Genomic DNA, 22,844 nt, shown 5'->3' with positions numbered 1-22,844 from the left:
AAATGAGAAAATGTCCCACTGAGACGTGACAAGGAGGACCAGAAATTCAGATCTTGGGGACTCTGCACAAGGGTGCTGTTTCACAACACTGTGTATTGCCTGTGGTGAGAGTGTATTCTAAGTGTAATGTCATGTGTGCGCTTGCCTGGATAAGGTGTAATAACTCTGTGGGTGCTGATAGCCTTGGGCTTGGAGAGGGAAGGTAATAAAGTATAAGAGTACTCACCCGGTACAGACAGAGGCACCACAGAGACTGTTACATCTCCCCAACACTTGACCTGTCCTGAACCTGAACTTGACTCCCCTCCTCTCTTCTCATGTATGCACGTAAACACACAGACACACGCACACTTACAGTACAAAATCAGCAAAAACACACATCTGCGGAGGTCCGAGTGCATTCCACCTTGCTGACTAAGCTTGACAGCACTCACACACACTTGAGGTTAATGGGGTGACAAGCTGAGGGTAAGGCCTGCATTACAACCTGGGCTCCTTGCCATGTTAGGCTGACACACACACACACACACACACACACACACACACACACACACACACACACACAGTGTTATTCTGTATGAAATGACTAAAGGTAGATACAACAAGCTTTCTGGCTTCAGCAAAAGAGAAGTAGTGTAGTCAGGAACACTCTTTGATCTCTATAGGTTTGTCTTGCCTGCTGGGAACAGTGGCGCTGCGGTTACACGCACACATTTTAATTCATTCAGACTGAAGTCCTTCCGACTGTAGATTTGAGACCAACTGTTTACATGAGATAAGATTTAATATGGCCTGGCATTTACATGCAGCATTGAATTTAATTTGAACGAGTGATACGGGTAATAGTGACGACTACTTCATACATTTGTCTCGTTCAGCGGCTATCTAATCTTTTTGAGTCATGTTTTCTCAGCTCTTTGAAGGTGTAGGGTCTTTTCAGCAATAGTCGCCAATATTCTGCCATCATTTTGTAAATCAACAGTTCAGATGGGAGGATGCAGCTTCTGGAAATAGGAGATGCATACGTCCCAACATGTTAGCATTTAGATGGATGACATTCAGCTAAAAGCCAGCCTGTAATTAATCAGGTTAAACTCTTTTTCTTCTCATTGGTATATGAAAAAAGGCTTTGGCCTTCTGTTAAAACAATGTTCACAAGACTACAGACAAATATTCAGAAGGTTTTTAACGAGTGTTTTTCCTGTTTCAGGAGAAAAGGGAAATGAGCTGCTGAGTATCTGCCCAAATCTCTTTAATACAGTGATGAGAAAAAAAAAGTGCTATGAAAAACAAAAACCGTTATAGTCTTTGCGCTGCAGTTCTGTATTAGCTATTCTAATCTCATTAAATCCAATAGTGTAATCGACTGTTATGCAAGGTAATCTTACAAAATGCACGCATGCTGCACAGCAGGAACAAGTATTTAATTTAATAAAATAAGAACTGCAGCAGAGTTCTCACTGGATAAAAAAGTAAATAATGATTAATGAAAATTAGAAGCTTACATACGGCAATGAAACAAAGATGATAAAGCTTCTCTTTTCATATCCCATTAAGAGCACGGCTGTGGCATCATCGTACCATTCACAATAATATCAGTACAATTCTTTATGTGATTAAAAATAAAGTGTCAACTGACATTATCAATGATCTAGCAGCATGTGTTTATGTTCACTGGTACACAACGACGACGCAAGCCCAAACCTATCAGCATGTCAACCTCTGATGATTTAGTTTCAAAAAAAGCAAACTAGCTGACTGGAAGAGGTAAGACCTCCAACAAAGCATAGTGGGCTGCAAAATATGAAAGAAAACTGTTCAAGCTAATGGTTGAAACAACAAAATTATTTCACAACTTGAGGTAAAAACAAAACAAAAAACAAACAAACAGCAAAAAACAAACAAACAACAACAACAAAAAACCCACACTGTTGCGTACATCCAAAAATAAACAAATGAGTCAATTAGGCATTGCTGGAGCTTTTGCTAGTTGCACTCCATGTGACAGGGAGACCATTAATGGATAGACTGATATCTAATGTAGTTTCACAGTGAAATAAGAAAGATTTAAGCAACAGGTTAAAAAGCTCAACCAAGGACACAATATCCCAAGTAGAAAATAAACTTCAATTTTGTTTTGTGACAATATTACGCATCTACTGAAAAGTTACAAGTTAGTTTAACTACGTGTAAACTAAAGCGTATGCAGTGTTGCCACAAAGCTAAGCTACTTATGCTGTGTCACTCTACAAAATGCTGTATCAGCACTGTGATGCTGATGGAACCCATACACTCACACTTCAAAGTAAGTAGTCTGTCAGCATTGACAGGAGCTCATTGAGGAGAGATTGAAAATTCATTTCATTTTGTTTGCGTAAATACAAATTTCTGTTAAATTCAGCTTTATTTATATACCCCCAAAAAACAGCCTCCTCAGGCCACTTTATACAGGAAGAAAATGACAATCAGACAGCCTCATGTGGGTAAACACTAGGGGATGGTGGGAAGGACAAAAACTCCCCTTTTACAGGAAGAACTACTACTACTGTAGTAGGTCATAAGAAATGAAAGAATCAGTCAGCACAACTCTTTGAGCTCTAATGTAAAAAGTAGATGTCTAAAATTATAGAAAAAAAACTTCTGGTACAGCAGCATAACTGAAAAATGCTTCAGGGTAACCTGATCTAGACCTAACTGTAAGCTTTATCAGAAAGGAAATAGGAGAGAATAATAAATACAATACATGCCGGCTCCTGAAAGATGTAATCGCAGATAGCATTTTTTTTTCCTATATCCTGAAAATATCATCATTGCAAATTTACTTGAAATGTTGCGATGATATAAACTTTTGAGATTTGAGAAAATGAGACAATCATAAATACTTTGTCCTTTCAATTCAGATAATAAAAAGTTAGGAAATCTGACCTGTTTTCTCCCTGTCACTTAATTCTGCCCTCTTTAGGGATCAAAGGGATCAAATCAGCAGAGGGCACATGGCTGAGGAGGACACTGGTGATAAGTGTGAATTGGAAAACACACCACAGCTGTGGACAGATGAAATGTCCAGCTCAATCACCTGATGTCGCGTCAGCTTCCTCCCCTCCTTCTCATCTCCCTTGATTCACTTTTTTTTAACCTTCATCCATCACTATAATCAGTTAATACAAAGAGGTAATAAATCAAAGCTGAAATGCTCATATTTCCTCAGCATGGAGACAATTATCCATCCGCAGCTGGATTTAAGTCTTTAAACAGGCCACCTTGTCAGCAGTCATAATCTAAGCCGAATCAGCATTTATCATGACCACAGCTGCTTAGTTTGACCCTGGGAATATCAGGGGAGAATTAAAGCCCATCATGTGATGCCACCCATATTGTCCTTCAGACTTCAATCTTCCAAATACCCTGCAGTCATCATCTTATCTCCGGGTAATTGTCTCGGCATGGCAGTTCAGACAGAGATTAGCCTCCGCGACTATAGCTTCAAATTGAGAAATAGATGTGGACTTTGGATGAATAACTACCTGAAAAGGAAGTTAATGTTACATAACTTTTAACTCTCTTTAATTTACATGAAATCCAATTACATAAAGGCAGGCTGCAGCCTTATGTCAATGCTGTGTCTGCTGAAAATAAAAAATAAAAACAAGGAGGAGGAGAGTGACTTTTCAGACATCCTGTTTCCATTAACCACCCTATATAATACTCTTTTTTTATGTATAAAATATGCATAAATTTCCATGCAAGTCTCAAGAGAATTTACATTTAAGCAATGAAAAGCATGTGAAATTAAAGATGCTCACTTGCTTTTCATAAAGCATTCCTGCAAATATACGAGGACGAGGCATCAAAAATGTCTTCCTGTGGTCTACTGTACCTCTGTGAAGACTCTACAGAGAGTGCAATTTACAGAGTCCCGTGTGTAAATACTTCTGATTATGGTCAGTAGACAGCAGAACTGTGAAACCTTCACTGTGCTGACTGAAAAGATGTTGAATCACATGTTGATGGTCCAATTATTTCATATTTCACGTTGAGGAAAACATAACAGTTGTTCCCCGTTTCACAGCAGAGCTCGCTCGTGTGTTAAACATCCATTTTATAGAGCTTACACTTGGGTCCATGCATGATGTGATTGTTTTCTGCTGTAAGTCTGTTTATACGGTATTTGGTACAGATGTCAAAACATTAAAATGTGAGGAAGCACAAGAATGCATGCATTAAATTTGGACGTTTCACAGCAGGAAACACTGTCGCTAGTTCTTAAAGTATAGATCATGTCATGAGAATGTAATTTTATGGTTTATTAGAGAACCGTTAGTACAAACTAACATTGGACATTTATTATATTACTGGCCATCGGGAAAGCTGTGGAGCATATTGGCAGGGAACCTCTGTTAACCACACGACCTTCTCACATTTCTTATGTGATTTAAAACTAATATAAGACAAGTTAACAATGCACAGCTAACCTTCTGCAGGAGGGCAGACAGAATTTTAACAGATATAACTGCACGTATGACCGGGAACCAGGTGAAGAATAATAATTCTAGCCACAGAGTTTGTAAGAATGAGTCAGAATAGATTCTTTTGAAGCTGCACTTCACATCTCTGCGGTGGAAACACTAATCAAAAGAAGTCATACGTGGATATTGTTTAAAAACAGCAGCAACAGAAAGTGGAATCACATCTAATCAAAAAGCATAACAAACAGCCTGTTAAGGACTTACTTGTTTTTCTCTACATACTCTGACACCCATAAGACAACTTCTGTTCTTTATAGAAGACAGTCGCACAAATAGACACTGCATCTGTATCCATCTCACTCTGTCCCACAAGTCTCTGCATATTCTCCTTCACTGCATCTGTGAATCTTCTTTTCTTTTCGTTCTGCCTGACACCTCCATATTCAGCATCCTCTGTCCAGTATACCCACTCTGCACATGTCCAAACCAGCTCAGCTTTGCTTTGCCTCCAAACGGTTCAATCTGAGCCATATCTCTGATATACTCATTTCTAATCTTGTCCATTGTGGTTACTCACAATAATAATCTTAGCATCCTCAACTCTGCCACCTCCAGCTCAGCCTCTGTTTTTGACATCATAGCAGGTCTCCATAACATCTTGTAAACCATCCCTTTCACTCCTGCTGCTATCCTTTTGTCTTGTGCACTGTCTGTTTCTTTGGATGGTTTGCCTCACATATTTAAGCCCATCCATCCTCACTACCTTAAATCTTTATCTTTGCACCTGTGTCCCTCTCTTTCAAATGCATGTATTTTGTCTAATTTCTAGCAACTTTCATTGCTTTTCTCTCCTATGCTTACCTCCGCTTGCGCCCTGCAGATCACAATTTCATCTACGAATATCATAATCCACAAAGACTCCTGCCTGATCTCATCGGTCAGCCTGCCCACTGCAAACAAGAAGCCCAACTCTCTGGGCCCCTCTGAAAAGAAAACAAGCCTAATTCTTTCAAAACTAGACAAGAGTCCAAAGCAAAACCAATTTAGACAAGTTTCTTTAAGATGTTTAGGTTTAAGATTTTTTTTTTTAGCAGAAACTGAAATTTAAGCTCCTCTCAGTGAAATGCATTTTGCATCAGTCACAGTTAAAATCTCTCAAATACTTTATGTAGACAGGCTTAGATCCTTAAGCAAAGAACTATATATCTTCTAATACATCTCATCTTCATTGCTGATGACTCAACCAAGAGCTTTATCACACACACACACACACACACACACACACACACACACGGCTCAGTTGCCAATCACCTTAACAAATAATAAAAATAATAAAATTTGCAACACACCACAACAGAGCTTGAGCTGAATCTCATCGTGTCCTTTACACCTATTTCCAGAATTTCAACTCCTATTTTTTTCTTTGCCTCTTTTGTAAGAGTGGTGGACAGAAGATGGTTTGGAGTATGCAGGACTCTGAGTGTGTGTAGGAGATGGGAGAGAAAGCAATAGATGACCAGCAGGGCTCCTCTGTGGTTATCACAAACATAAAAGAAACATCTGGGCCACTTAACCAACTCCATGCTCGCTCTCACTGTGTGTGTCTTGAAGGAAATAATGTAACATGACAAACACACAAAAGAGGATTTAGGTTTATGCTGGTGGTCTCGCTTTGAATATGTGAGTGATTAACCCTAGGTAAAAAAAAAAAAAAAAGTCGATCAGAAAGCCCATGTGGCTTATACAACCCAGCCGCTCTCCTTTGAAGACTCCCAGTGTTTTTACTCCACCCCAGTCCTGATAATTCACACATCAGAGGACTCCACAACCTCCCAGGAAGTCCTTTTCTCAGGAAGAGATTATTTAAATCGTCTCTCTTGTGCTTACGTAACTCTATTAAATTCTTCTTCGTCCTCCTCCAGTAGAGCAATCACTGAATGGCTGCTTGCATCAGGCAGTGCCGGAAAATTTGCCAGTGTGTGTTTGTGTGTGAGTGAGAGCAAGAGAGAGAGCGAGAGAGTGTCCACTACAGAACTTACAAACCACAGAGGAAACCAGCGCTCAATTGCAACAACAGAAAAAGCAGCTCCTAACATTGACTGAGGCAACAATAATATGTAACCGTGCTGAGAGCATACTAAATTCACCAGTGCTATATTTCTCTTTATATCGTTGTTACATGATCACCAGAGTTACCCACACCATCTTACTCCAGCTGAGTAGGAATGGGAACAGAAAAGCTCCATCAGGTATCCATGGTCAGGTATCCAAGTCATTCTATGGGCCAATCCATTCTCTCGGCTGTGTTGTTGTGGAGCTACTGTGCAACACACCAGCAGTTCTGCACTAACATACTGTTAGCAGGAAGCTAACAGAAAACGTTCAGACAGATTTTTGTTACAAAGGGAAGAGCATTGCTTCTGCAAAGAGTTCACCTGGTCCTTTTATATAATGGCGGAGATTTTTTTTGGTAGTGGTAGTGGTGGTGTTTTGCACAACATATTAAATATACTTATCAATGTTTGTTTTTTGTTTTTTTTATTTAAAATTGGTATTTAATGGGAACTTATTATACTGGCATATTATATTGCATTGGCAGATACACAAAACCAGGGTATCTGTATCATACTGGAACTGGGAAAAGTTGGATTGGTGCATCCCTATGTGACCTCACAATGTTATCAGTTCTAAATATCAATAAGAAATCTAAAATAAAATAAAAAGAAAATGTAAACAATGGCATAAAAACAGCCAAGTCCAGACACTTGAGGTTTGGATAGTAATAAGGTGTTTATTTTATTGGACTAAAGACAAAATTACATCAATGCATATCTGCAGTCGTAGCATCACTCGGACTAATTACATGAATCAGGACAAAAGACTATTTTAAATGACAAAAACAAGGAAAGAACTTCAACCAACCATAGTGTGTGTAGTCATTACAATCAGTGGAGTGGGTGAGTGCATGAGTGGAAAAGTGGTGTAGAGAATGTTATTTGGTGCAAAATCCAAACCAAATTCCAAGTAAGGTGTCTCATGCAGGAGAGCCAGGCAACAGAGCTCTGAGGGCCTTTACAGAACACTGGCACACTGTGCCCAGGTGTTGCCAGCGCCACTGATGAAAGCGAGCAATCACCCATGAAATACAAAAGCCATCTGTTAAAAACACTCTTCTATCCAAAATGTAATGTGGATACAAGAAATTAAAGCCTGCAATAAAATATCAATCATATAGCACTTTTGTCTACGCCTAAGTGCTTTCACACACACTCAGACACCGATGGATGCATTGGGGCAACTCAGAGTTCAATATTTTGCCCAAGGACAGGTCGACATGTGGACTGGAGAAAGCAGGGATTGATCCACAACTTTCAGACTGGTAGATGATCTACTCTTCCACCTGTTATCATCTTAAAAGACATCAGTAGGTCAATCTAGTTAATTACACAGTGAGCCAAAATAACCAAGGTACTAACTATAAAATCATAAGATGGCTAAGTCATTATTATATTTGATTCTATTAATCTTGTCTGCGAACAAACTCCATTCTCCAGGATGACACCGCTTGCCCCCACAGAGCAGGGTTCACCTACAGAGTTTGGAAGTGGAGAGGATGGAATTGCCTGTCTGCAGTCATGACCTCAACCCCGTTGAACACTTGTGGGACCAGGCTGGGTGTGCTGTCTGTGCCAGAGTGACCAACACAACCACACTGGTTGACACAAATGTGGCACCACTGAAGAGGAATTAAACAGGCTTCATAATGGAATAAGATTTTTTGACAAGAAGCCTCGTTACAAAGAAATTATTGACCAAACAAATTTCCTTTCTTTTTGTGCCAAGTTTACTTTTATGCCCGTCAGACTTATTTTTTTCATAGGTGCAACTAAAGATTATGCAGATTTTTGCAAATGATGCAATGTTGTCATGATGTGCTTCCATCTAGTGTTTGACCATAGGATTATTAAAGTTCTCAATAAAAATTGCAAATAAATAATAGTAACATTTGTATTATTACATGCATGTAATCTAAAATATTCTCCCACCAATTTGACTCAGCAGATTGTGCTGGTGCTATCAAATCGATGACAGTAAACTGAAGGGAAGTTAAATGAGACTGTGATGAAGAAGAGGAACCTCACTGGTTAATTTATCATAATGTATCCTAGATCAAGTACTGTAGAATTGCTGTACCATGATGTCATTGTTATCGTTGGCAACTCATGGCAATATGTCTTAGTGTGAATTACACATATTCCCATATGGAGTATTCCCACATTGCCTGTGCTGACATCGGAAAGATGATGCGTTTAAAAACTTTTAGATACGCACTGGTTTGAATCAGCTGTGGACATGATCAAATCACAGATAATAGATAAAATAAAAGCAGACAATTACAATAAACTGATTTAAAAGTCAGCCTTATTAATGATTTAGAGGCCCTGTGGGACATACAAAAAAAGGGGGAAATGCAAGCAAATGTATTTCCTTTAATAATGCATCTGTCACTCCAGAAAGGTCTCTGTATCTCTCTCTAATTGACTCTCTGAGCGGGATAATAATCACCTGGGCTTTTGTGTGTGCGTTGCAGCTACAGACACATCTCTCCTTTCCCTGTCCCCAGCTCCTGATAATGTGTCAGAGAGCAACAGACAAAAAAAAAAGTAACAATAGAACCTCGCAAATCCTCATTGATATTCATGCAGAAATCCTGCAGCCTCATGACACCTACAATGGCTGACATGCAGCCTCAGAGAGAAATGCCCAACAAGCTCAATTCAATCCCACCTAAGGTTAGGGCAAGTGCACGCACGCGGCATTACCTGTAATCTACAATCTCAAATGCAAGTTACAGCCTACACTGTAACTTGCATTTGAATGAAGGAGTTCACCTTTATCTTTCATCCATGCGTTTTTCTTACTTTCTAATTTTAAATATGCATTATGTATTATATTTCATGAATTAAATCTGCTTTTAGATCAATATGTGAACAGATTATGAAATGAGATATTTCCGGAGTTTCTCAGTTACCTATGACTTCCTCTCCCTTTTCTGCATTCATAATTCCATCTATTTTCACAAAATTCCCAAGACCACTGGCAAAAACGTAGTCTCAAAACATGACGGAGCCTCAAGGCTTTTTCATGGATGTCTGTAGACACTCGCTATTGGACCTCTCTCCTGACCTCCTCCATATATATTGAAGACAATAAGAGCCAAAAATCCATCTCTCGATCAGACCTGTTGTCACTGGTTTTCAGTCCAGTTCTTTTGTAACCTGGCCTTTTCTATCCAGTTTTCTCAAAATTAGAAGTACTCACTGCGGATTATGTCAAGATATGTCAACCAACTAGTACCTAGTGGCCAATAGGTCTTTGAGAATCACCTCATTGATGCAACAATACTACTTTATGCCTTTTAAAATGTTTTCTTTGGCAATTTTTAAAGATTCAACTAAATAAATTATGTGATTTTGCAACAGACTGCTAGTAACAAAGTGAATAATGATACAATTTAAGTTTTTGTCTTTGTTAATTTGTCAGTTGTAGACAACACTGGTTTATTTAGGTGGGTTTTTATGCTCATGGTGACTTAAAATAAGAAAAATATTGCCTCTGAAAATCATCAGGTACAAGGACCGGACTGAAAATGATTGAAAAAGCAGCCAGTGTCCAAAGAAAAACTTTGAAGACCTTCAAATGGACTAAGGTACAACAGCTGAAGACCAATTTAAAACATTACAAGAATGTCTGGCACAACATGAAGAAATGGATGGTGATTCAAGACTGTAGCTCCCAGACCAACAAAGACTGCAACACAACACACAGACACAAAAATATTCATATTCCTCCAGGCCTCGGCTTCTGTTTGAATGCATCACCAGTTTCAATAAAAAATAGAAGACTATTGTTGTCTTCACGATTGCGTTATTAGTAACAGAAGCATTTGAGTGTATAAACCCAATTCTGTGTACCATTTGTGTACAAAATGAATTCAAAAACTGCAATTTTCACATGACGAGTGACCGTGGTAGTTTCACTCAATCTCACTCAAAAAAAATCTGATTTCTGTTAAACTCAGAGCACCCTGAGGCCTAATAGAATGAGCCACTTCCTACCTGCAGACAGAAGTCTCTAGAAATGGTGGGATTCAGCTCATTGACCGGATATTAATGGCTACTTCCGGTGATTTAGCGCTGTGGACTCCAGGTGATGGATTGGGGACACCTTCACTGTGAATTGGAGCATTTGGTGGCTCCATTGTAAAGCAATTAGACCATTACAATAGAGTCACTTTGGCAGGAAGTCTGTCTATGGGACACCAGGTGGACCAACTAGAGGAGAATGAAAATGCCTTTATTAAGATGGACAGAATGGTAAATGGTAAATGGCCTGTATTTGTATAGCGCTTTACTTAGTCCCTAAGGACCCCAAAGCGCTTTACACTACATTCAGTCATTCACACATTCACACACACATTCACACACACATTCACACACTGGCGGTGGCAAGCTACATTGTAGCCACAGCCACCCTGGGGCGCACTGACAGAGGCGAAGCTGCCAGACAGTGGCGCCACCGGGCCCTCTGACCACCACCAGTAGGCAACGGGTGAAGTGTCTTGCCCAAGGACACAACGACTGAGACCAAGACGAACTGCCAACTCTTGAGCCACGATTGCCCCAAATAGTTGATACCAAAGAAGGGGAGAGAGACGAGACACTTCTAGAAAGCTGGAGGTTAAAGTTGCTGTGAGTTTTTATTTCCATGTACATGAACATGAGTGACAAAAATGCTACAATTAGGAATAACAATGTAAAAAGCTGAACAAAATATCAACAAGCACACCATAGCTTAATAGTCAACATATAATTCAGCATGGAACATTATGTCCTGCAGAAACTTGGATCACAGTATGAGTGCGTTTCCTTAATCTCCCACTCAGTCTTCACCATCGAGCCTCCTAAGCCAGTAAACATTTCAATATTCATTGGTTTAGCATGCCACAACACAAAGCCAGTCAGAACTGGTCCCCGCCCACTTAATTAAAGCAATTTATAAATATTTTACAGTATAATTATGGAGACAAATTGAACAGAGGAGCTACAATAAACCTTCAGGTATTGCATTTGCTGGAAGGGAAGGACAATGTGATTAAAACCAGCCGTGATATATCATGATATAAATGCCACAATATGGCCAGAGTTGGACGAAAATCATATAAAAAGATCAATCGGCTGTTTTTCTTTGGAGCAAACTGTGTTCCTGTGTTACATTTCATCGCAAAAAAATAGTCATTAAGTGTTCCATTCATTCATTAGCTTCTTTTCTATCAATTTTCTCTTTCTCCTTCAGCAGCCAGAGCAGCAAAGCAACACTTAATCAAGAGTTTTGTGCTTTGACTTGTGAGCAGCTGCTTACCACCAACCTGAGCTGAACAAAAATACTTTTTTCTATTCTTTTCTAGGAGGAAAAAAAATGTAGAGATTTCTGATTTGCTCAGTTGTAGCTGCCAAAGTGAACATCTGTTGGTCAGGGAAAATTAAAGAGTTTGCACTGTGATAATATTAATTCACTGCGGGTTGAGTAAATGTTTGGAGAAAACTGTGGGAACGCTTCCAGCATTCTGCGAGGCAGCCGTAGTCTGAAGACCTCCTAATCTCATTCCCGGGCATGCTGTACATTTATCAAAGCATCTAGTGTCTCCAATATTCACACAAGGTGTCCTCTGGTTTGCTTTGGGTTTAGGAAGTAGCGAGACCGGTATCTATAGCAACTCCAAGCTCATCACATAATGATGTAAGATACTTTTTTTTTTGTCACATTTGGTGTCAGTTCGCAAAATGCCATTAATGATGTGAAGGGACTTGTTTTATCCCAACCAGATACCTTTCAGTGCCTAAATCAAACCAAACCATGGCAGACTGTATAACACATGAGTGTAGCCACCATCACCTACTGGACTCTGTAATTTGAAGCCTTAATGCTAGCTTTTTGGCTGATACCACATTGGTTTTTGAATCACACCTGCTAATTAGTGCAGGCTAATAAAATGCTAGAATTTTACTCATCAAAATGCAGAAACATTTTAGATCATCACACAGTGAGCCATTTAATATTAGCCAAACGATTAAGTGAAAAAAAGAACCTCTGATTCTAACTCTGCCTGGGAGGGATGTGAGGTGGGCAAATGAACTGAATCATTTCTTCAACAGATTTGATTCAGCCATGAGGCAGTCTGCAACATCGGCTGCAGACTCACCCACCCCCACTGCTGCTGTTCCACCTCAGACACTTCACACCTCCTCTATTCACCCTGCTCACTCCCCCCCACCCCCAACAACAGCATCCAATACACACTCAACACAAGGCTCCAGCCTGTCTCTCTCAACCACCCAGGTTAGGAGGGAACTGAGGAGGATTAATGGCAAGAAGGCAGCGGGCCCAGATGGCATCAGCTCGAGGGTCGTCAGGTCCTGCGCGGACCAACTGTGTGGGGTGATGGAGCACCTCTTCAACCTGAGCCTGAGGTTGGGAAGAGTCCCACAGCTCTGGAAAACCTCCTGTGTTGTACCAGTGCCAAAGACTTCACGCCCCAAGGACCTCAACAGCTACAGGCCGGTGGCTCTGACATCCCACCTGATGAAGACCCTGGAGCGGTTGGTCCTGGCTCAGCTTCGGCGCCTAATAAGCTCATCACTGGACCCACTTCAGTTTGCCTACCAGCCTGGCATTGGAGCGGATGATGCCGTCATTCACCTCCTACATCGTTCCCTCGCTCACCTGGAGACCGCTGGAAGCACTGTGAGAATCATGTTCTTTGATTTCTCCAGTGCCTTCAACACTATTCTTCCCTCGGTTCTAAAGGACAAGCTGGTGAACTCTGGAGTGGACCATCACCTCACTACCTGGATCCTGGACTACCTCACCGACCGACCACAGTATGTGAGGACTCAGGGCTGTGTGTCGGACAGGGTCGTCTGCAGTACGGGGGCCCCACAGGGAACGGTTCTGGCTCCGTTCCTCTTCACCATCTACACTGCAGACTTCTCCCACAATTCCACCCAGTGCTTCCTGCAGAAGTTCTCTGATGACTCTGCAATAGTCGGCCTCATCACTGATGGGGACGACAAGGAGTACAGAGGACTGACTCAAGACTTTGTGGACTGGTGCCAGCTGAACTACCTCCAGATCAACGCCAGTAAAACCAAGGAACTGGTGGTAGACTTCCGCAGGCACAAGCATTCTCCACTGCAACCACTGAACATCCAGGGTATGGACATTGAGGCTGTGGACAGCTACAGGTACCTTGGTGTTCATCTGAACAATAGACTGGACTGGACTCATAACTCAGACGCCCTCTACAGGAAAGGGCAGAGCAGGCTGTACCTGCTGCGGAGACTCAGGTCGTTTGGAGTGGAGGGCCCACTCCTGAAGACCTTCTATGACTCTGTTGTGGCTTCTGCTATCTTTTATGGCGTGGTCTGCTGGGGCGGCAGCATCTCTGCTGGGGACAGGAAGAGACTGAACAGGGCCAGCTCTGTTCTAGGATGCCCTCTGGACCCAGTGGAGGTGGTGAGTGACAGGAGAACGGCGGCTAAGCTGTCATCCCTGATGGACAACATCTCCCACCCCATGCAGCAGACTGTGACAGCACTGAGCAGCTCCTTCAGTGGGAGACTGCGGCACCCACGGTGTGGGACGGAGAGATTTCGCAGGTCTTTCCTCCCCACTGCTGTCAGACTCCACAACAAAGACTTTAACTGATCAAGCACACACATCCATACATATGCAATAATACTAAGTGCAATAATCCTTCTGTCATCGTTGTATTTTTACTCAGTTGTATATAGTATTTGTATTTGTATTCTATTTTTATCTTATTGTATATTTATTTTATTTTATTCTACTGTATATAGTATTTTATTTTATTCTATTCTGTACAGCTGTGTACTGTATTTATTCTTATTGTATTCTAATTTTTGCCTCATAACTTTTGCGCTGTCCACTTCCTGCTGTGACAAAACAAATTTCCCACGTGTGGGACTAATAAAGGTTATCTTATCTTATCTTAATCTCGCACTGAAAGCACCTTTTTACTACAAGCCGTATTCACTAAATTACACTCACACGGATACATCGGGGGCAATTCTACTTTTATTGCCCCTGACTGGAGTAGCCAGGGAATCAAACCACCGACGTTTTTATTTATTTACGATCCACAAAGCCACAGCTAATTTACATAGGAGGAAACAACCTTTTAGTTTTATTTACTTTGTGTAACAGGCTGTGAATGTGTCTTTTAATGCTGCAAAGTTTGGCATTTTAACATGGAAGCCATAGACTCCTAAAAGAACTGCAGCTTTTAGCATTTCACATTGGCTTCATTTTCAACCCCAAAGGTTTCCACTTAGCCTACCAGAAGCAAAAGTAAAAAGCAAGTAAAATATAAAAATAAATCAGTGAATGAAAACTAAGCAAAACAAAGCTCAAAACAGAAACTGAACTCTAGTCCGTCACATGTTATGTTTGATTCACTTCTGACTCCTCTGAGAAGTCCAGTGTGCTGCCTCAAATAAAAATGTGAATTAATTCTGTTATTTGCCTGATAAACAGCAATGTGATTTTTAGTTTTAAAGAAGTTTTTTGACAGATTTCTAAAATAGTTTTCATGTTTTTGTGACAGGTGGTCTGAGAACTTTAAGCACTTTGTGTATTAGCATTTTAAAAGAAGGCCATTAATCTCTCAAGGTCCAACATTGATGCCACAACCAGTGTGTGACATCATCTGACAGAACAGAAATATTTCACACCCTGGGATGAAAACAAAAAGAAAAGCAGGCATTTCTCTCAGGATAACGTCAGGTTTAGAGTGGTTTTCGTCCAAACTTGCAGACGATATGACGGAAAAGGCAAAGACCAGCATCAGGGGATCGTTGCAGGGGTACCTTTGTCCTTGAGGCAGAGAGTTCAAGCTGTCAAATGTAAGAATAATAAGGAGGAGGAGAAGCGCTGATCCTCCAAACTTAAGTCATGACTCATTTCACACTTGTACAGCCACACACACGGTCACAACTGGAAGCCAGCCAGTACAAGATGGTGGCCAAATAACTGTTGGCCAGTGGAGCAGTTAGGTGCTAAGTGTCTTGCTCAAGGGTACCCGCAAGGGCAGTTTTCAAAGAGACACCTGCTCGTTGGGTAAATCACAGTGTTCCAGCCAGCGCAACCCTTCAATCTCCTCCCTTAAATTACAGGCAGCTGCTGCCCAAATAAAATAATCCTTACAAGTATAAATCAAAATCTGTTTCTTGATTTTGTCACAGAACCATCAAATCAACACAAGTGCAGAAAACCATTTCAAAGTAAAACTTGCATTAAATATAAAGGTTTCAAGCAATCACAGGACTGTATTGCATTCACATGAAAATGATTTTTTAACTGGGGCCCCAACAGTATAACAGACTGAATCAGACACTGGCTGAAAGCTGTCAAAATGCAAAATATTTGACATTCATGTTCATTTACCGACCGTTTCCCCACAGTGTCTTTCCTACAGTCAATAAATTAATACATATTTGGTACTTACATTAAAAACATATTTATAAGTTATTAGAAACATTATATTCAAGTTAATGAGGCATTTAGCTATTGAATTATGCAATCATTTGCATAATTCCCACAAGAGAAATTTGAATACCAAGACAATCTGAGTTCAAAATTGCTTGTTTTAGGGTTGTTGGGGGGTTTTTTTGCACATTAAAGTTTTTTTCCCCCTTTGGGAGTCAAAATGTTCTTCAAATAAAACTACATAAACAAACTCTAAAAATCTTAAGCATGAAAACAAATCAAATCAAAACTTGTAGGTTTGGTGTATGTAAGCACTACTGAAGTGAACATTTTGAGAAAAAAAAAAATTAAGAAACCATCCTCTAAAAATACGAATTGTAAAACTTTCCTACATTTTTATTTATTTATAACATTTATTCACTGGTTAAAATACTTAATTAACAGATATCACCATGAAACTTTCACAGTTGTTTACTTATAAAACGTATGTTTTGTATTAACAGTTTGTGAAAATCACTCTATAAATATGCAAGTGATGCATTATCTCAGTTAAGGTGGACCAATTTGCCCAAATTATTTTGGCCATTTTTGTGTCATGGAAGCCGAAAATAGCCCCCAAAATCTCAAACTTCACTTGTGCATGTAGTATTTAAGGAATATAAATGGCTCATACACTGTACTCTTACTGGAAAAACTTTGAGATAAATGAAATGCAAACGTTTCTCACTTCTCCTGTCCCAGTAACTAATTCATACTGAAAAAGACTTAGCTTTACTTTCTTGCCAATGTTTTTTTTAGTTGTCTTTGCAGCAGAGAAAAAAAAAAATCAATTCTCATGAATATTGCCAGTGTTAATAACAATCTAAAAATAATAAAAGCTCTGGCTAAAGCGTTATGGGTCAAGTTTTCTTTTTAAATGATTACTTACATAACCAGAAAAATCTTTACAGCTAAAGTTCCCCTCGCTTCACCATGAAAAGTTCAGTAAGACATGAAACAGATGTGGCATTGTCTACAGGCTACTGCATTCATACAGACCATTTAATAGTGCACCTTTCATACAAATCATATCAAGTACACAGAGTTGTATATTGTAAATATGAATTACTTGTAGGAGTGTGCATTTTCACCAGTAAATGAGCCTCTTGTGAAAGAAAATGCTGTCCAACGGCCCAGCGAAGTGCTTATGTAAGGCAATAGACTTTTAAAGTCTGTAATAATGGAAAAGGCCAAAAACAACTTGTAAACTGGTTTGGTTTTAGAGTTTTGTGCATCCTGAAAGGCTCGTTAGGTATGCATGCTTTCATCATTTTCATTAATCATTTTCAGCAACATACAGCAATGAATTCTTTAACTCTGGGTCACTTAATCCTTTAGATGTTAATTATCTTGCTCATGACTATGTTAGCTGCAGTTCAGCTGGGAATAAGGAAAGAGGAGGAATTTTTCTTTCCTTAGCTGTGAGCTCAACATTTGTGGCCTCTGCTCTTTAGTAAACAGCACAAATGTGGACCTTTAGGATGCCTTAAGGCATCAAGATGCACTCTGAACTCTGCCGATGCAGTAGGCAAATCTGCTGTCAGTGTGATTCGAAATGAAGGAACACAAGTATGTAAACACAAGGCCAGAGGCCAAGCCTAAAGGCACTCAAACTTGTTTATTCCAGACAGCTCTTAACCAGCTTAACAACCTACGTTCAGAGTTCTGAACTGCAAACAGTGGTGGTGAAAGACTTTTTAAACAAACTCTTTTCGCTGTGTCGTTGTTGGGAACACGTGCACAACTGGTCTATCCGTCACATACTCCCACTTTTTTCCTGTCCCGCTGGGTCAGGATTATTTTCTCTCTTATCATTTTTCTGCTTTTTTTCCGCGCTCGTAGTGAAACTCTGAGCAGGGATTCTTGGCAGCTTGGCAGATGATTCAGTCCCTGGTCTGTCTCTGTGCTGAAGACATCAGTGGGCGCTTTCATCTCATATTTCCTCCTTGTCGGAAAAAAAAGATGAATATTTATTGTCATATCCAGACTAATATATAAGTATTATATGTATGTCATAGTGTTCAGTTACAAGTTAAGTGCCCTGCTTTGGAGTTCACATCCCAAAAACAAGCTCTGCCAAAAATTTGTCCACCCCAAGGATCCAGTTGTCCGGCATGAAGAGTAACATAGTGTATGCTGTTAAGTGCCAGGAGGCTTGCCAGGTTTTATACATCGGGGAAACCAAACAACCTCTGGCGAAGCATTTATTTATTGATTTTTAATTTACTGCGTACAGATGTTTCATGATTGTTTGAATGTCTAGTCTCCACTTTGCAGTCAGCCTTCAGTCCTTGAATTGTTAAGGATTAAATTACTTGTGTCTCAGCATGACTTCAAAAAGCTTGTCCATCTTAAGTCAACTTGACTATTGTAACGAGCATTTACAGGCTTCTTTAAAGAGATGATCAGACAGCTGCAGCTAATTCAGAACGTCGCTTCTCGAGTGCTCGCTGAGACCGTGAAAATGGCTCATAATGCGGCAGTTCTCAGATCTTCATGCAGGCTCCTGATTGTCAAACTATGAGGCAAAAAAAAGAAAGAAACGGTTAAAAAACATTTCTGACCGGCTGGTATGTTATAAACCATCCAGTGCCCTCCGGTCCTTTGAAACGGCTCTAATTTCTATCTCTATGCTCCCTCTCCAGATCTGGAACAAACCCTCAGAGAGCTGCAGCTTTTATTCAGTCAAATCATTTCTCATTTGTAAGAATGCACTGTACTTTTGTGTAATGTTTTTGTATTATTGGTCATATTTTTTTCCTCTTTTATTAGTTCTTTAATTTGAATTGTAATTAATTCCTGTCTACACACACACACACACACACACACACACACACACACACACACACACACACACACACACACACACACACACACACACCTTTATTCAATTATTTTATTTATTGAGCTTCTTTTTTATTAAATTGTAAATGGTAAATGGCCTGTATTTATATAGCACTTTACTAGTCCCTAAGGACCCCAGAGCGCTTTACACATCCAGTCACCCACCCATTCACACACACACATTCACACACTGGTGATGGCAAGCTACATTGTAGCCACAGCCACCCTGGGGCGCACTGACAGAGGCGAGGCTGCCGGACACTGGCGCCACCGGGCCCTTTGACCACCACCAGTAGGCAACGGGTGAAGTGTCTTGCCCAAGGACACAACGACCGAGACTGTCGGAGCCGGGGCTCAAACTGGCAACCCTCCGATTACAAGGCGAATTCCCAACTCTTGAGCCACGATCGCCCCTACCTTCTTTTTTATCATTTCAATCTTATTTTGACTTTTCATTGTACTTTATTTTTATTAGGCTGTTCTACTTCATTTGAGCAATTTTTAGGTTTTTAACTCATTAATTTTATTTGCTTTTACATTTTACCTTGCTTTTAGATTTTATGTACAGAACTTTGCTAATTCTCCTGTAACATCTTTCATTGACAGCTACTGCTCTTTTTTCAGTTCCCTCTATTGATAAGATACAAGATGAGTTCAGGTTCCAGTACCTTCACACCCCACCAGGGGGCCATGGCCCATTCATTAATTATCCAGTTCAATGCTGCTGGTAGGTGGGCTGCTCCCCCAGTTGTCACAGAGCCAGAGAGAGGGTACGCCCTTGAAAACTTCCCAGTCTGTTCCAGATAATAAACTTTACTTACATTCAGTTGTAGTGTTTATTACCCTAAAGGCAATTAAAAGACCTGCATGATGGATGCATTAATGACTGAACCTGAACATGTGGACTGGTTGATTCAAATCATTAAAAAAAAAAAAATATGTTACCACTGCCATTTTAATTTAGTCTATAATTGTATTTACTTTTTGTTTTCCATTTCATTTCAGGTATAGAAAAAAAATAATCATCCAACCATTCATCCACCTAACTGTTGTTAATGGCAGCCAATAAATCAATGGAGTGGCCTTTTTGGATCCTGTGTTTAAACGTGCGCACCGAATCAGATGTTCTGTGAGTCAGTGTCATTTTTTCAGATGGTGAAGAAAGCAGAGCAACTACCAGCTAAAGAATGATTTGTACTTGTTAGAAACCTAAGCAGATATACACATATTTACTAATAACAATAAACACAGCTACAAATGATCATTTCGGTCCATCTCTTTTCGATGAGCCAAAAGCTGTTTCTTAGCAAACGTGTCATGCAGTTAAAACCCATCATTAAAGATCATTCTGTGCAACTCTGTTTAATTCATTAGCAAATATGTGGAAGTCTTGATTTTCACTGATGTAAATCTATTGCTCATTTGCTTATCCAGATTGTTGCATGTTCTTTCCTTTACTGCCATCTCAGACCCACAAATAGCATCAATAATCCTGCCACAACAACAGGCTTGGCTTTAAATAAGCCTCTGCGTCTAATTTTATCATCAGCACATTACTCATTCACACCGTCCTTTCCCTCCTGCACTCAAAAAACAGATTCAGGTCCTCCTTTCAAAGAACACATGCAAATTATGTTAGTTCTTCACAAATGCAATTAAAAAATACCAAATTAATTTGATTTTCTTTGTGTAAACCTAAAATTATTCAAAACCAGCAGAAGCTGATTCTGAACACAAAATGAATGAGTTTGTTGGGGCACTGGGGGTAGGAGGAGTACATTTTTGCACTTAAGTATTTGTAAACTCAAAGAAATAAATTCAAGCCCCTCTTTAAGCTTAAACATTATTTTTAATCTCATTCAACGCAAATGTAGCACTCCAGCGTTACTGCAATTATTATTCGTGTGGTGAACCTAAATTATTTTCTCTCAAAGCAGTCTTTGTCACAAGAACACAAAGTTACTGAGTTACACAACGGTCCGCCTTCTTTGAAAATTTTGCGCTCTTTCAGGATCACCTAAATGAATGCAGCTGCTCTTCGCCTCTCTGTACTTTTTGGATAAAACTACACCTTCAGGTAAGGTAACATATTATTTTTTCATATATCCAATTGTGTATTTCTTTATCAGCTAAATCTATAATGCTATTTATCATAGAAGCTTGTAACAGTTGCTTTTTGAACTTTTGGTGGTGCTACCATTCTCTTCTCTGCTTGAATACTATTTTTTTTTTGACAATATAGCCAGGTCTTTTCAAAAGTGCCTTGTTTTAGAGGAGAAATTGTGTAGCTGCCAACTTTTAAGTCGGAGCGTGTGCTAGCTTATTAGCAGCTAGCCATTGTGCTCAATGAAAGATGATGTCCTATAGCTAACTTCTTTCTTACTGTTTTCTTTTTATAATCTAAAAATATGGTATTCTGTGTTTATTATTATATGCCATTTTCTAGTAGAAAGTATCGTTTTGAGGTGTCTTTAAAAGCACTACATAGTTTACTGAGGGTGCTACCAAAAGCGAACCATGTGGCCGGAAGAGTAACTGCAGGCAGCACAATGCGCACTCCCATGACGTTCAAACCTATTTCTTATTATAAAAGATTTCGGCTACGTCCACACTTACACAGGTATTTTTGAAAATGGAGATTTTCCGTTTTCGTTTTAAAAAATAATCCCGTCCACAGGTAAACGCAAAAATGAAGGAAAACGCTGCTAGGAACATGCCAAAGCAACAGGTGGCGATATATTCCTAAACTCAGCTAAAAACAGTTTAGGTCTTGACAAACTTCACTGATGGTTCAAATGTTTAGCAACTTTCAGTGTGTTGATTCAGCAGTCTGTATTTAAACTTCTAGTTTACTATATTTATGTATGTTTTATTTCCAGGTGAATGCAGAGTTCCTGCAGATCACTACAAAACCCCTGCAGGCGAAGTTCTTGGCTCAGCTGGACTATTTAACAGACAAGCTGATGCAAATTTTTCAGGGGAGCAAAGGGCCAAAAGATCAAGGATATCATGGCGATCAGTAGTTTGGTCAGTACTAATGATAAACCCATCAATTAAATGCAATCAATCAATTCCATTTTTTTCACCCTTTTTTTCCCCACCCTTGCATTAGTATGATGACATCGACATAAAGAGGGAGCATACTCTTAAAAGCCTGGTGATCTACTTTAATGAAGATCCAGACCTACTGTTCAAGGAGTATCTGGTACGCTTATCACACTTTCTTTTCTAGATTCAATTTGAGTTAGGTTCATCGCACACAAAATCCTCATATATTCAAAAGAGACAATATAATTGTGAAATATGTATTATTCTTAATAGTCATTGTTGAAACTTGCACTGGAGAGCACTTTTTAAGGCGACGGTTTCAGCAAAAATTCAATTGTTCATTCTTTTGGTGCTGCCATGTAGGTATCTACTAGGGCTGAACGATTATGGAAAATAATCTAATTGCGATTTTTTGCCCCAATATTGCGATTGCAATGCGATATGCGATTATTTTTTAAGGTCTTTGTCTTCTGTATTATTAAACAAAGACAAGCAATACATCATATAGTATGGCCAATACTATATTACATTAATTTTAAACTGTTCTTTCCTGGAAGACAGACCTCTGTTATGATGACATGAGGTGATGCATGAATTGATGACTGACATTTTTATTTAACTTCTTCAATCACAACAGTATATTTGAACATACACAATAGTTTATTTTTAGCTTACAAACATCTGAGCATAAAGTGCTGATAAGGAACCCTGGTGTAAACATTAAAATGAAAGTCAGTACAATGTGCAGATTGCAGAAATATACATAAAAAAATCAGTTTTTCGACATCTGTGAACTACTAGACAGTCATTCAATTAAAAAATAATATTAAATAAATAAAACTAATAAATAAAAAATACACACATCTTACTGATCTCTGC

At 39.5% G+C, this 22,844-nt stretch overlaps 1 protein-coding gene and 1 long non-coding RNA gene across 4 annotated transcripts in view; one reads left to right on the top strand and one right to left on the bottom strand.

The window, feature by feature from the left end:
• whrna (whirlin a) overlaps positions 1–22,844 on the bottom strand; it is a 232,799-nt gene that overhangs the window by 197,409 nt on the left and 12,546 nt on the right. The gene's annotated exons all lie outside the window — the stretch shown is intronic.
• LOC146705521 (uncharacterized) lies at positions 20,650–22,128 on the top strand. The gene is made up of 3 exons (XR_014921376.1): positions 20,650–20,994; positions 21,797–21,944; positions 22,030–22,128. It is a non-coding gene; the product is annotated as an uncharacterized LOC146705521 (long non-coding RNA).

The sequence above is a fragment of the Copadichromis virginalis genome, linkage group LG7 (genome assembly GCF_057382275.1).
Source record: "Copadichromis virginalis isolate Kocher_CV1m ecotype Utaka linkage group LG7, C_Virginalis_male_GT1.1, whole genome shotgun sequence".
Classification (NCBI taxonomy): Eukaryota; Metazoa; Chordata; class Actinopteri; order Cichliformes; family Cichlidae; genus Copadichromis; species Copadichromis virginalis.
This window is presented reverse-complemented; position numbering and strand designations above follow the sequence as displayed.